The sequence below is a fragment of the Hippopotamus amphibius genome, chromosome 1 (assembly GCF_030028045.1).
Source record: "Hippopotamus amphibius kiboko isolate mHipAmp2 chromosome 1, mHipAmp2.hap2, whole genome shotgun sequence".
NCBI classification, from domain to species: Eukaryota; Metazoa; Chordata; class Mammalia; order Artiodactyla; family Hippopotamidae; genus Hippopotamus; species Hippopotamus amphibius.
Genome location: NC_080186.1, coordinates 112,563,412 through 112,573,765, shown reverse-complemented (window position 1 = coordinate 112,573,765; position 10,354 = coordinate 112,563,412). Strand labels below are relative to the sequence as shown.

The 10,354-nt window shown below is 46.4% G+C and overlaps 2 non-coding genes across 2 annotated transcripts; one reads left to right on the top strand and one right to left on the bottom strand.

Moving 5' to 3' along the window:
* Window positions 1-85: 85 nt before the first annotated feature.
* On the bottom strand, window positions 86-157 carry TRNAQ-CUG (transfer RNA glutamine (anticodon CUG)). The gene has a single exon. It is a non-coding gene; the product is annotated as a tRNA-Gln (tRNA).
* A 10,053-nt stretch (window positions 158-10,210) lies between these two features.
* On the top strand, window positions 10,211-10,282 carry TRNAQ-CUG (transfer RNA glutamine (anticodon CUG)). Its single transcript has one exon. It is a non-coding gene; the product is annotated as a tRNA-Gln (tRNA).
* Window positions 10,283-10,354: the final 72 nt, after the last annotated feature.

Here is a 10,354-nt window from a genome sequence, read left to right as displayed (position 1 = left end):
AACAGGAGCCGGAGGAACGCGGGCTTCGGCAGGAGACTGAGTTCTGGCTGCGGGAGTAAAAGACGCCGGCGCGGCCTAAAGGGAAAGGTCCCACCGAGACTCGAACTCGGATCGCTGGATTCAGAGTCCAGAGTGCTCACCATGACACCATGGAACCGCCGCAGGCCCGCCCCTCCCGCCGCGGAGCCAGGCCGCGCGCAGCCCAGCGGGCCCAGCGCCCGCCTCCCGCCGGGCGCTCTCGTCCCCCCGCCCCGAGCCCGCTTCCTCCGCGACGCCAGGAGGCGCCTGACTCGCCTGCCCTCAGGTTTGTACGTCGTGGAAAGACACGAAGTCCATTCGGGAGGAGCGACAGGGGAGGGCTTGGCGGCCTCCCCCAAATGCGCCTGCTCTGCCGGCATTTCTAGAGTTTTCTGCCCTGAGGTAAAATTCCCTCCCGGAAAAAAAAGAAATGTTCCTTTCCTCTTCTTTGCAATTGTCCTCTCCCCGCTGCCCTGGGAGCTCTGAAGAACATCAGAACAGCCCTTGGAACTTCGTGGGATGTCCCCTACCTGGGACCCTAGGCCCAAGGGTGGAATCGCAGGGTGCTGCTGGCTTCCTTGAGGGATGGGTACCCAAGGGGCCGCGGCCGCACACGTGGCACTGTGAGCACCCATGCTGCTCACACCCTGCCTGCTTATATAACACAGGTTCGTGTGCTGGAGGCAGGTGAGGTCAAACACAATGAAATGCTGGAGTTTGAAACAGACAAAAGTTTTCCGCAGGGCCAAGCAAGAAGAAAGGGGACTCCTGCTGGAAAGGCCCAAACTCCCTGATAGGTTTCGGGAAAGAGATTTTAGAGGCAAAATTTGGGGGGAGGGCTGTAGGTTGTGTGACCTTCCTCATTGTGGATGGTGGTGAGGTAATGGGTGGTATATTCCTTGAGGAGGAAGCTGGACCCTGCCCCATGGCTGCATTATTGTTTCTCGACTGCCTTTCCTATGTTTCTGCATTCCCTCACTCCTCTAATTAGTGACTATTATATTTGAATCCGCCCTTTGGAACTCAGTGAACACCTAGAAGGCTGAAACCTTTTTCCTACAAACAAGAAATGGGGGACATGGAAAGGCTTTTGTACATGGGAGAGCCCCACAGGGTCCTGCTCTGTTTCAATGCCCCCTTTTCTTTGATACTCTTCAATCCTGAGAGGAACAATGGTGTTGTACAAGGAAAGGAATAATATTTTTGATAGAGAGGTTAAACATAAACTCCCCAGAGGAACTTGGTATTAAGGGGACTTGGTTTCAAGGTGTGGTTGGGTGTAATCCTATTTTAGGATTTGGGCTTCGGTTGGGTGATTTGGGGGAAGATGGGAGGAAGTAAGGTTTGCTCCATAAAGAATACTGTGAGCACGGACAATTCTATGATTGGAGTAAGGAAGTTATGTCTTTTCCTGATGGAAAGGGGAGGATGTTTGAAATTTTGTAGGTTACATAGTGACTTTGTTTTTCTCTGTGACTGCACAAAATTATGAGGTAGCCTTCTTCTATCTGATTTTATCAAGGTCTGGAAAAAACCTTGTCTGAAGTTGATATTCTGTATCTGAGATTGTTTATTTCCAACATGAGAACAAATCAGTCAGGCTGTGAGTGTCAGGTCATTTCAGGACATCAGTGGCTGGTGATATTTTTCTTTCTCATTGGAAATCCCTGAAATAGAGAACAAGAAAAGAGAGCCTTCTGGTCTCTCAAGCTGTAGGTGCAAACCTGACTGGGTAACAGTGTGACTTTGACTAAGTTTCTGGAATTTTCTGTGGCTCAATTTCTCACTTAAAAACAGGACAGGGCTTCCCTGGTGGCGCAGTGGTTAAGAATCCGCCTGTCAATGCAGGGGACATGGGTTCAATCCCTGGGCAGGGAAGATCCCATTTGCTGCAGAGCAATTAATCCCGTGCGCCAGAACTACTGAGCTGTGCTCTAGAGCCCATGAGCCACAACTATTGAGCCCACGTAGCACAACTACTGAAGCCCGTGAGCCTAGAGCCTGTGCTCTGCAGCAAGAGAAGCCACCGCAATGAGAAGAGCAGCTTCCACAGCCCCTGCTCGCCACAGCTAGAGAAAGCCCACATGCAGCAACCAAGACCCAACGCACCAAATAAATAAATAAATAAATAAGACAAACAGGAGTTCTTCCTGCATGGGTTGTCCTAGGTGTTTTTTTCTTTTTAAATAAATTTATTTACTTATTGGCTGTGTTGGGTCTTCCTTGCTGCGAGTGGGCTTTTTCTCTAGTTGCAAGAGCTGCGAGAGCGGGGGCTACTCTTTGTTGTGGTGCACGGGCTTCTCATTGCAGTGGCTTCTCTTGTTGCGGAGCACGGGCTCTAGGGCTCTAGGCATGTGGGACATGTGGGATCTTACCAGACCAAGGCTCGAACCCGTGTCCCCTGTGTTGGCAGGTGGATTCTCAACCAGTGTGCCACCAGGGAAGTCCTGTCCTAGGTTTTAAATGAGATGTGCAGGTAAAGCATTGAGCCCAGTGCCTGGCACATAGTAAATACATGTTAGTTTGTATCAATCCATCAGCATTTTTATCATTCGCCTTGTCTTTTAAACAACTGCGGACCCTTTGAGGGTATGATTGGATTATTATAAATAAATGTTCTCCAATTGATGGACATGAAATTGGCTCCAGTGTTTATTTATACATATAATCCTGCTGGGATATCTACATATCTGTATCTAATCCAGTCATATCTTGGTATACTCCGTGGATTTATTCCAGGACCCCCATTGATACTAAAATCTGCAGATGCTCAGGTTTGTTATATAAAGCGGTATAGTGTTTGCGTAAACCTGTGCACATCCTCCGGTATACTTTAAGTCATCTCTAGGTTACTTAAAGTAAACCAGATGCCCAGAGGGCTAACAATTCCTCCATCATTGGTTGTGTAAGTATTTCTCTAGTATATATTCCTGTAAAGGGAATTGCTCAGTTTAGAAATATATTTGTACATACATATCTAATTTTGCTAATGCCTACCCTATTTCCTTGAAAAGATGCTTTACCAATTCATATTTCCAATCATTTATGAGAATAGTCTTTTTCTCCATACTCTTGCCACACTGAATAGCTTTTGTACCGATCATTTATTTTTGCCAACAACTAACCCCTTATTGAGAGATTTCTTCAAGTCAGTTCACACTCATTGACCTAAGCAACATCCTGGAAAAGCTTAAATCATATGATTTTTCTCCATTCTCTTCTATTTTTTGACTAGTCTGTTTTCTCAGGTAATCTGAGCCAAGTGCAGCGCAGACATATCACTGTTGCTTGGTGGGTGCTGCTACCTGCTGGGTTCACTCTTTATTCTGAATTTTGAGGGTGAGGGATTTTTTCAAAGAAGAGATTTGAGGTTGGACAGACTTGATTGCCTTTGACAGAAAGCCCAGGCTGCAGCGAATTGGGAACTCGCTTACCCTGAGGTGTGAGGTCTCCATGACTGGGCTTGAGCAGAATAAAAATTGGAAAACAGAGATATTTAAGTTTAAATTTTCACTAGAATAGGACTTTAAAAATAGATCTTTAATTTCAGCCAAAGTAAGAGGAGAGATTGCATTCAGAGTACTATGTTTGGGAGAACTTAGTAACAGTAGCTGTTCTTTTGCTCTCCTGTTCATTCTATGCTGATAACTGGTACTTGATATAAAACCTTGCCTGGTGAGCTCAGGAGTACAAGAAGCTAAAAAATATGCCATTGGAAATAGAGATAGATGATGGATTCTTGGATAATGTTATGTGTAATTAAGTATTGTACTCTATTCTTTAGAGATTTGGTTCTTGACATTAAAGAGACATTCCTCCAACATCTGAAATGCCCTTGCAAGGGGTTGGAAACTGTCACATGAAGGAGAGTACAAGACCTTTACTGTGATTCTTTGATCTTTTTTGGGTTCTCTGCTCACAGAATTGGTCAGTATGTCCTCCCCACCTGGAATAGGGCTGATATTGACCACGTCATGGTTCTGACTATCTCCCATGAGGGGCTGCCCTTGTAGTCTCATGCTCCTCTGGGATCCTCTTTATTGACCTGAATTCTTTTTTTTTCTTTAAAAACTTTTATTGATACAACTGACATACAATAAACTGCATATATTTAAAGTGTACAATTTGATATTGTTTTCCTTATTAGTGATGTATATATGACGATCTCAATCTCCCGATTCATCCCCCAACCCCCTCCCCCGCCCCCTGCTTTCTCCACTTGGTGTCCATATGATTGTTTCTTCTCTACATCTGTGTCTCTATCTCTGCTTTGTAAACCGGTTGATTTGTACCATTTTTCTATATTCCGCATATATGTGTTAATATACGATATCTGTTTTTCTCTTTCTGACTCATTTCACTCTGTATGACAGTCTCTCGGTCCATCCATGTCTTTACAAATGTTCCAATTTTGTTCCTTTTTATGGTTGAGTAATATTCCATTGTATATATGTACCACATCTTCATTATTCATTCATCTGTTGATGGACATTGAGGTTACTTCCATGTCCTGGCTATTGTAAATAGTGCTGCAGTGAACACTGGGGTGCATGTGTCTTTTTGAATTATGGTTTTCTCTGGGTATATTATTGACCTGAATTCTGTCAGTCATGATTTCTTTCAGCTAATCTGAAGAAAGGTAGCTTAGGAGAAAGTCTAGAACTGTGGAGCCCCATAACTGACCTCTGCCATCTCTTTCTCCAAGAGGAGAGTAAAATAACTGAGATCTTCATAAAAAAAATGATTCATATGAGGGCTGAGATGCCCCATTGATTGGAGCAGAGAAGAAAACCTAAAAGACAATGGAGGCACTAAAAGCCCAGACTAGGGAATCAGGGTCCACTTTGTGTCCTACCTCAGGTGGGCACCCTTCCTGGAAAAGGGGACATTTTCCTTTGAGAGGCCACCTTGACAAAGGTCTTGCTTTGATTAAGCTGAGGCATTCTTGTTGCTGCTAGGACTTTTGGAATTTCCATTCTAGACTGTTTGTTTTTTTTTTTGTTTTTTTTTAAATTTTTTTTTATTTTTTGGGGGGTACACCAGGTTCAATCATCTATTTTTATACACATATCCCCGTATTCCCTCCCTTCCTTGACTCCCCCCCGAGGGAGGGGGGGAGTCAAGGAAGGTAGACTGTTTGTTTAATGGTTGGGCCTTTTCCTTACATGAGATTCTCCTTGGAATTTCTGTCTGACACGCAGTTTCTTGGGCCTAATCCCCAGAGATTTTTTTCCCAGAGATTTTTAATAAGCACTACAGTGACTGTGATGTAGGTGTTCTTTACCTGTGCCACTAGCGCTCAGAAATTGGAGCCTGTCTGCTACATGATATCACATTTACTGATCCAAGGCTGATGCTGCCTTCTCTGTTACATTATGTGTTCTTCTCTATTGTATATGAGATCAATATGCTCAAAGAGGGTAATGAAATCACCATATAAAACAAACTAGGTACATGGTGGAGTTGATATTTGCATCTTGTACTTTTTCCTATGGCTGTGCTTTTATTGCCTCAGCACAGACCTGGGACAGGATCTGACTGGGAATATGATTGGGACTAGAATGACAGTAAAAATTAGTTATTCCTGGTAACTGTTACTTATCCATTTGGTATTTATTGAATATTTCACCTGGCAGGACTTTTTTTTTTTTTTTAATCTGGCACACTCTTGAGGGTGCATTGCGGGGACCGGGTGAATAAGACAGGTAGAGTTCCTGCTCTCAGGAAGATGACCTTCTAGCACAGGAGCCAGACATTTTACAGAGAATCACATAAATACTATTTAATTGTGGCTTTGATAAATTTTATTTGTATTCATGTGTTCCTAGGCCCATTGTGTCAGCCAGGATTGAAAACTGAGTATAAATAATAAGACTAAGGGACTGTGATAAAAAGAATTATTCAAAACAAAAGCTCTTCCAGATATTTTTAACAGTGGAAATACTGATGTTTGATCCAATGTCCCCTGAAATTCAGCTGTGCATTCCTAAAACATATATTACATGCTTTGGACAGGGAAGCTTGTGTCCAAGGCTTTTGTTGTGGCTTTGCTGCCACCAAGTGGTTTGGAAGCTTGGGAAGAATCTCCTAATCTATCTGGGCCTCAGTTTCCTCATCAGTAAGATAAGATTGTTACTCAAATTCTCCAAATTCCATCCTGTTCAGTTTTCTTAGAGTTGCACAGGGGACTGAGATGCGTGTTAAATGTGTCCTGGAACTGCAGGCAAGACCTGACCTTGGTCCTTTGTCTGTGTGTCTCCTGCAAGAGCCTGAACTGACCCCCACACTCAAAACACATAACTGAGGGAGCAAATGGAAGAAAGAAAATCAGCAAGTTTGGAGGATGAGAATAGCCCAGATAAGGCCACGGAAATGGTGATAACCAAAGGAGGTGACAATAAAGACAAGCTGAGTTCAGGAAAATCAAGGGAAACAGAGGAATACATCTCTGTATGTATCATCCAACTCTTCAAGGAGCAGCCTGAGCTGAGCAGGGGGGAATGGGAGAGCAACTTACTCCACAGTGAACTTGTGCACCTGCCAAGGAAATCCACAGGATGGATCAAAGTTAGTTTATACTGCTGGGAGCACCAGTTCCAAGAGGAGGAGGATGGGACCTTGAGTCTCTGCCCTAGACCCTACCCCTACCCCCACGCCCCACCCCACCCCCCACCCTGTCTGGACCTTTGAGCTGCCCTCACAGTGGATGCCCTCTAAGTAAGGGTAGGCTAAGAGGGATAAATGATGTTTGGAGAAGACTTGGAGATAATCATTTTTACCTTAAACAGTTCACCCTGTTGGCCAGAAGGGGCCAGGGTAAGGAGACCTTTGCATCTGAAGCAGAGATAGTAGTAATATTCTGCTGCATTTGGAGTTTGAAAGGCTTTACATATAATATCTCTTAAATATTTGTTAAGTGCTTCATTTTTGTTTTTATGCTGTTTAAGAACTTGGAGTTCAGATATCAGTAAGATTTCTCTGAGGAAATCAAAACCATGAGAGAAAGAATACAAGTGGATAGTTCCAACAAAATGTAGTTGCTCTCGTCAGGTGGGGTGTTGTGGCAGCCCAGAGGATGGGAGGGGAGGCCAAGGACTTCTCTTCCTAATGACAGCATGAACCATTGAGAGGAATCCTTGAGGAGAGCTCTATCTTCCTCAGAGTCACACCAGTGAGTGTTATGTTAGGCAAAGATAGTGTAAGGTAAGCTCCTCTCTAAGGAAGAAGATTTGCTACATCCTGGAAGAAAGCAGAGCATCCCTGTCAGGACATTTGGAATGTAGTTGGAGATTTGCAAACATTTTTATTCAAACAGTGACTGATCATTGCTGAGAACCTCCTCTGTGCTTGACTCAGTGCCAGGAGTCATGAACACAGAGATGAATAAAATAGTCTCAGTTTTCACGGAGCTCTCAGTCCAGTAACCAGGAAGTCGTGAAAAGTCTAATGGAGATGGGTTCATTGGAGGAAGCGACTAACGCTGCCTAGGGATGACTACAGTAGTGGTCCTGGTTTCTTTCTTCTTTTTTTTTTTTTTTTCCCAGAAGCTGGCCTTCCTGGCCCAACAACCCTGGTTCTCAGCCAGATTTCAGCCTCTGGTGGTGCATTATAAAAAAGAAAAGAAAGAGGGGAAGCCAGGTGACATATCAGAAACATCTGTCCTTCCCAGGCTGAGAGAGGTAGTCACTTGCCCACGCAGGTCTCACTGAGTTCAAGAATCTCTGGTGGCAAAGGGGGAAAGCGGTGGGGGGGAGGTAGTGGGATGAATTGGGAGATTGGGATTGACATATATACACTAATATGTATAAAACAGATAACTAATAAGAACCTGCTATATAGCACAGCGAACTCCTCATCGCTGTACAGTAGAAACTAACACAACACTGTAGAGCAACTATATACCTCAATAAAAATAAATTAAATAAAAAAATAAAAGCAAACAAAAAACCCAACCTCTGGTGGCACTTCTGCAGTGAAGGAGTAACCTAGTCCACTCCAGTCCCAGTGGAATGGGACAGATCTGAAAGGAAGAGTTCTCAGTTGATTAGAGCCTTAATCCTCATTAAATCTTGCTGGTCCTCAATTCAGTTTGGCACTTGAAAGGAATGAGGCAGTTTTTTCCAGAGCAACTTAGAAGGGGGAACAGGAAGGTTTATCTTCCAGGAAAACATGTCCCAGAAATGCCCTTCAAGAACTTACTTAAACTCCTGAATATACTAAACTGGTCTGCTACTAACCATTAATTGTCAGAGGAGAGTGAGAATGCAATTCCCCACTACCACAAATTATGCAGTCATGTTTCCCACATTGTGGAAGTCAGAAAGGTCACACATCTGGATTGCAATGAGTAAGCCTCACACTAGGAATATCACCTGTCTGATCATGATATTTTCCCTGCTCCTGTATTCACTAATACAAAATACTCATAATAGAGGAAATTGTGTGAGGGAGAACAGACCATATGTGAGAACTCTGTAATAGCTGCTCAATTCATCTGTAAACCTAAAACTGTTCTAAGAAAAAATGTGTATTAATTTTTCTTAAAAGGATGTAGCACCTTCAAATCACAGTGTTGATGGCATCCTGCAACTGCTAGTTAATACTGAGTGTTGAGGTGCACCAATCTGGAGCCTGACCAGTTGGTGATCTCCATGCTTGTGCCTTCAACCTTTGCCAGCCTGGCAGTTCCCCTGGAATCTGGATGTGGAATCATGTAGGTCAAAGTGGCTGGGGAGCTCCAGATGGCGCAGAGAGACCACTAGCATGTGATAAAGGCAAGGAGAGACCATCTCTCTGTGAATGAATATCTGTGATATTCACAGAGGCAGAACTCTGTGAATATCCAGAAGGAATGAGATTCCGCAGCTGCCCCACCTGCACCCACAGAGCAAAAGAGAGTGAGGACAGGACATGAGAGCTACAGGATGAGATTGCTGCCCGAAAGACAAAAGTAGCCCGTGTGGCTCTGGCAAATTTTGAGAGTTGGAAGCCAGAAAAGGAGTTGAAGACTAGAATGTCCAGTGATGGCCTTGAACCACCAATCTTTCAATCAAGAGCAGTAGGCGCTGCTTGTACCCGTGAGAACGAGGATTATCAAATTTTACTTGATAATCTGTTGTCACCGGGTGAGAACTTGCTCCTCAATCCCTCCCTTCTGTGCTGAAAATACAAATAACACAGCGCTGAACACATTGAGAATTGGCATGGGGCACATTAGGGCATTGATACCAGGGAATGGGCCAGGCCGCCTGCTCCTCGCCGCCTCGGGAGCCTCCGCTCAGGTGACAGGGGACCGCCACAGCCTCTGGGGCTGCAGTCCGCCCTGTGCCCCTCTTCCCTGCGCGTCCCCCTCCGCCGAATGCGACGCTGTGACAGGCTTTCAAAAGTGGCCAGCGTTCAAAACTTTAAAACTGGCCGCTGAACCATATAAACGTCCGGAGGCTGGAAACGTCGACGGGGAGCCCGTGGGCCGCGCTGAGCTCCGCTCCCAGGACCCAGCGGCCGCCTCAGTCTCGGGGACGCGGGTGGGCGGAGAGGGGGTGAACCCGGAAAGCGGAGGAGGAGCACGAAGGGGAGGGAGGAAAGAGCCCAGAAGAAACACTGTCAGCTGCTCACACCCGACCTCACCCCTCAGGGCGCCAGCGGCCTGGGTGCTCGCGGTGCGACGGGTGGGGCCGCGGCCGCTTCGGCTCCCATCCGGTTCCCAACAGAGAGAGGACGCGCCGTCCCCCGACGAAGCCGGCAGCGCCCCGCGCTTCTACCCTTGCACCTGGGTCCCAGGGAGGGGACACCCCACGACGTGCCTAGCCCTGTCCTGAGGATGTTCAGAGCTCCCAGGGCAGCGGGGAGAGGACAACTGCAAAGAAGGGGAAAGGAAGTTTGGGGGTTTTTTGGCGTTTGGGTTTTTTTTTTTCTGGCGGGAATTTTACCTCAGGGCAGAAAACTCTAGAAATGCCGGCAGAGCAGGCGCATTTGGGGGAGGCCGCCAAGCCCTTCCCTGTCGCTCCTCCCGAATGGACTTCGTGTCTTTCCACGACGTACAAACCTGAGGGCAGGCGAGTCAGGCGCCTCCTGGCGTCGCGGAGGAAGCGGGCTCGGGGCGGGGGGACGAGAGCGCCCGGCGGGAGGCGGGTGCTGGGCCCGCGGGGCTGCGCGCGGCCTGGCTCCGCGGCGGGAGGGGCGGGCCTGCGGCGGTTCCATGGTGTCATGGTGAGCACTCTGGACTCTGAATCCAGCGATCCGAGTTCGAGTCTCGGTGGGACCTTTCCCTTCAGGCCGCGCCGGCGTCTTTTACTCGGTAACCGGAACTCAAATCTGCTCCCGAAAGGGAATTCAC